The sequence below is a fragment of the Tupaia chinensis genome, unplaced genomic scaffold, assembly GCF_000334495.1.
Source record: "Tupaia chinensis unplaced genomic scaffold, TupChi_1.0 Scaffold000539_1, whole genome shotgun sequence".
NCBI lineage: Eukaryota > Metazoa > Chordata > Mammalia > Scandentia > Tupaiidae > Tupaia > Tupaia belangeri.
The window spans coordinates 3,141,612-3,146,606 of NW_006160052.1; the positions used below are offsets into that span (position 1 = coordinate 3,141,612).

At 51.1% G+C, this 4,995-nt stretch overlaps 1 protein-coding gene across 1 annotated transcript in view; it reads right to left on the minus strand.

The window, feature by feature from the left end:
- The window catches only part of CRTAC1 (cartilage acidic protein 1), a 183,026-nt gene extending 182,870 nt beyond the window's left edge, over positions 1-156 (minus strand). The window contains exon 1 of the mRNA XM_006157350.3: positions 69-156. The gene's annotated coding sequence lies outside the window, so the exon portion shown is untranslated. The remainder of the gene's footprint in view (positions 1-68) is intronic.
- Between the last annotated feature and the right edge of the window lie 4,839 nt (positions 157-4,995).

The following is a 4,995-nucleotide window of genomic DNA, read 5'->3' on the forward strand; positions in this document are numbered from 1 at the left end:
CCGCGCCCGCCCCTACGCTCGGGGCCGAGGGTGGCGGCGGGAGAGCGGCGCTGCTTCCCTGTCCCTACCCAGATAGCGATCTGTCGTCGCCGGTCCGGGCCAGAGCGGCCGCGCTAGCCGCGCTGATGGCGAGATTTCGCGCTGCAGAGCGAGCGCCGAGCAGATCTTTATCCGGCCTGGGGACGTGTCCGAGCGCCTCCCGGGGACTGCTCAGTATGGAGAGCAGAGCTTCGCGATGGCCCCAGCGGGCGGGGAGCAGGCGGGCGCAGCTCCGAGATCAGGCACGACAGTCCAGGCGGCTGCAGGCAGCGTCTGCTCGCCCCCGCCCCCGCGCACCCCCAGCCCGCTGCGGGGGGGGGTGGTGGGGGGTGGGATGGCTGCTGCCTCTCTGGGCCTGGGGCTGCCGGGATCAGCTCTGGAAGATGCGCTTGGTCAGCAGTGCCCAAAATACCTGTGTCCGGGGCAGGAAACTGGCCGAGGTCGATACCACTCAGAAGGCAAGTCCCTTATTTTGCACCTAGAATAGAGCCTGGCACGTAGTAGGCGCTCCGTAAGTATTTGTTGAATTGCTGTTGAGTTTCTGTGAGTAAGGTCCTTGGTTTTCTGAAAACTTGGGTCTCAGAGCTTTGAAAGAGAAGGGCTGGGGAATCTGCCATAGAGAGGGAAGGAGCTAAGGCTGTTTCCCATCTGGTGACGCTCTTGTGACGGTCACCTACTTGTCTGGCTCTGGCCCTTGACTCTTGCAGTGAATCCAGGGTGTGCTTTACCGAGGGCCCCACCAGCCAGACCCCGACCCTGCACCTTGCAAGTCCCAGATTTTGAGCAAAACTACCAGGACCCACTCAGGGCCTTGTTTTCCACCTTCTGTAGTGAAGCAGTTCTTTGCACCCCCATCAAGCTCAGGTTCCTGACAGGTTTAGGATTGTGGACCCCTTAGACAATCTGTCAACAATCACTGAACCCCTCTCCTGGAAAAATAAAGAAACGCGTGCGCTTGTGCACACACACACACAACACACTGTTCACGTACACACATATACCACACCCCTTGAGTATAATTTCAGAATCATTAGTCACTCTGAGTCTCTTGGGGTTCTGCCCAGTGCCAGCCTGTTTCTAGGGTCTAGGACAATGGTTCATAATCACCTTCCTTTTGGGAATCAGACATCCTTTTGAAAGAGGCTGATAAATGCCATGGATCTGTTTCTCAGAAAAATCCCCACTCACGTACGCACGCATTGACATGCAATTTGGGAAAGGAGTTCATGGATCCTTAAAGTTTCATCTAGGGGAAAAACAGTGATCCTTTTTAGGCGATGGGAATATGTATTTAAACACACACATACAATTTTAATCTAGGGCTCAGATTAAGAGCCTTTACCCCACAGCAGGTAAGACTGCCCCAGGGCACACCTATCCCCTTCTCCACCCATAAGGAGTCTGGTTGGCATTTCACCTGCTGGATCATGCCACCGCCCGGTCCTGGGGGCAGCTGAATCATGTGGCCTGGGCCCGGGCACCTGAGAGACCATCTCCCTGCTAGTCTCCTGCCTCTTGGTGCCCGCCGCCCTCTTGGTGTGGAATCAGTTGCAGGCCGTCATTCAGTCTCACCCGTGAGCCTTCCTTAGCCAGAACACCAGCCTAGGGAGACAGCAAGTGCCTGGGGATGAACTAGCTTCACCCAGTCCCAAGCATCTGAGCGCAGCTTTCTTGGGTTTTGTTCTCACCTCTCTCTAACGGTGACGCTGTGAGTCCCAGCCCCACAGATCTCATCACTGTGGCAGCAGTGATTGGCGTTAGCCACCCAGATATGCAGAGGTGCTCTGCGCAGAACAGCTCTGTCCCAGTCTAGCCAGGTAAGGGGATGGCAGACCAGAGGTGTCGGGGAAGGACGGAGGCCTTCTGTCCAGGACGTTTTCCAGGGAATACGCTTCGGTTCTGCGTGTGAGCTTGTGAGGGTTGAGACCAGTGGGCCAGGCAGTCCTGGTCCTATAATTTCTAATTCTTCTAACGTCCTCCATGTCCTTCCACTCAGCTCACATCAGTGTCCAGACCTGCCACTTAAAAGCCACTGTTAGCACAGTGCACCTGAAACTCACCAGCCACTTGATAAATGAGAGCTCCTTGGGAATGAAGAGGACTACCCCAGTTAAAAGCTGGCTTGAGAGCCAGCAGGTGGCGTGGTGGCTAAGGCGCTGGATCCCACATAGCCCACTCTGCCATTTGAGTCCAGGACCAGAGACCTGAAAAATACTCCAGACACGTGTGTGATTGTGCCCAAAATCCCAACAGCAGGGTGGAGGAGAAGGGGGTGATTTCTCACTTCCCCTTTCTCTTTGTCCCTCTCCTGCAAGCATATGTGCCCTATGGCAGGAAATTTAAAAAAAAAAAATTGGCTTGAGAAGTCCAGCTTCGTCCCTACACATCCATGTCGACATCTTCCCCTGTCACGTGCCTAGATACACCCTGCTTCCTTGGGGCACACGCACACGCTTTTGGACAGAATTGTGCCTTCCCAGTTCATATGTTGAAGCCGCAACCCCCAAAGCGACTGTATTTGGCCCCTGAAGTGACTATCTTTAAAGGGGTCACTGAGATGGTATAAGGGCATAGGGGTGGGGCCCTAACCCCGTAGGACCAGTGTCCTTATAAGAAGAGGAGACAGCGATCTGCCAGCCAGGGAGGGAGGCCTCGGAAGAAACCAGGTCTGCTACATCTAGGGTTCCTGGGTTCTGGAACCGTAAGGAAATAAACATATGCTGCTTAAGCCACTTGGTCTGTGGTCGTTTGTTATAGCAGCCCGGGCTGACTAATACACTTTGTCAGCACCCCCCTTACCCTGTGCATCCCTTCCGTCTCCTCCCCCTGTTTGACTCCAGGCTTCTCTACTCTAGAGGAGGCTTTCTCCAAATACTTCCTCTCACCAATCTTGTCTATTCTTACCTGGGGTACGTGCTTAAAATGCTTTCTCATCTTTTTTATTTTTATTTTCCAAAGTTTAGGGACCAGGGGCTGGTAGGTGGTGTGGTCGTTAAGGGCACTGGACTCCCACATGGCTGACCATGGTTCGAGTCCCAGACTTGGTGGCTTCCTTTCTCTCTCTCTCTCTGTAAGTCCCTCTCTGATCAAATTAAACTAATTAAAGAAATAAATAAAGTTAAATAATAAGATGATTCTTTAAAAAAAAAAAAAAAAGCTAGGGCCAGCCAGGTGGTGTGGTAGTTAAACTGGATCCCACATGACTGACTGCATGGTTTGAGTCCCAGACCCAGTGGCTTGAAAAGCATGTTGTGTGCATGCTCAAAATCTTAAGAGGAGAGTGGAGGAGAAGGGATTGAGGCATGGTCATCCTCCCTGAGGATGGGAGGGTGACTTCTCTCTCTCCCTCTCAGTCTCTCTACGGCAGCATACACACCCTATAGCGAAACCTTTTAAAAAGTTTATTTTATGTATTTGTTGAGAGAGGGAGAGGGGAGGGGGGCACTCCTGACAGTCACACTGCACCAAGAAGCTCCCAGCCCAGGTGCATCGTGGGTAGGCCTGGCATGTTTAGGTCAACCTGAGATCCAAACCCTGGGCTCCAGCATCACTCAATGGCCTGTTTTCTAATTTTTTTTTTTAATTTGCCAAAAAGTCTGTGCACTCACTGGAGAGAGAGACAGAGAGAGGGTGAGAGAGAGAGAGAGAGAGAAGGAAAGCCAGATAACACCCCCGTGGCAAATGGTCACATTGCAATCTCCTCTCCTCCATTCTACTTTGGGGACTTTGGCACAAATGCACATGCACCACTGTTTATCAAGCCACCTGGTCAGGGACTCGAACTGCAGTCAGCCATGTGGGATCCAGTACAGTAACCACCATGTCCCACTGGCCCCATTTTCTTAACTTTTAATCCCTAAACTAAGTCACCCCCTGGTCCACCTTCCCAGACTGCTCTGTTCAGAGAGATTTGCTTTCAGCTCTTCTGCAGGTCTGCAGTCCAGACACCCTATTACACGTGCGGTCTTCTTTTCACTCTCATTTCTTCCGCATAGAACCTGGCCTTCCTCTCAGATGAGCTCCTTCGAGCCCACACGTTATCCTCGACTATCCACAGAACCCAGCATGAAACTATGCACAGAGTGGATTTAGTGTTTAATTTATGCCAATGAAAACACATTTACTTTTTAAAAAAATTGGCAAGATTATATATGATAGTATTTCCTTTTCTAAAATCTCAAGACCGTTTGTATGTGTTGTCTCAGTCACCTGCAAAGCCCACGGGAGCAGAGGCTTTCGGGAACTAGTTCTCTCCGGTAGTCCGGGCTCAGAGAGGTTTTACAAGTTGCTCACAGACACACAGCAAGTCAACAAAAGCATAGAGACTGTAGAAAACCCTGAAGACCCCACCCCAGCCTTTCATTTACAAATGACTTTGGTAATCCTTTCTCCAAAGCACCGCATTCACTATCCTTGATTTCCTGGTGACCCGCAGGCACTAATTTCTCACTTTCCAGATGGAAAGAAGAGGCCAGGAATCTCAGGCAGAGCTGCTTCTGTTCCATCAGCTCCGTGGCAGAACAGAGAGGCTGCTACAGTTCCTCCAGCCCTTGTCTGAAGCCCGCAAAGCCGGAGGCGTTTCAGAATTCAGAAAGGGACCAAACACTTTGAAGCCTCCCCAGTGAGGTTTTGAGCAGCATCTTGAAATCAGACACATTCGTATTTCTGCGGTGAAATATATGAATTTTTACACTAAAGGCGAAAGTAGCTTTGTATCAGTTTAGGTCAGATTTTTGTCACCAGATGAGTTTTGGCACCAGACTCGCAGAAACAAACACAAAAACCAGCCTTTTGATTTTCAGAGATTTGGGGACTTGGCATGGCTAATAAGGGATGTGGAGTGGTATTTCAGGCTTGGTAGTCCCCAAAGAAACGAGTGTTTTGTGAGGGTGTGAAAAAGCAGCGCTAGTAGAAAATGAGAAACCATAAACTGTGTAAGAAGAGAGGAGTTCAAGG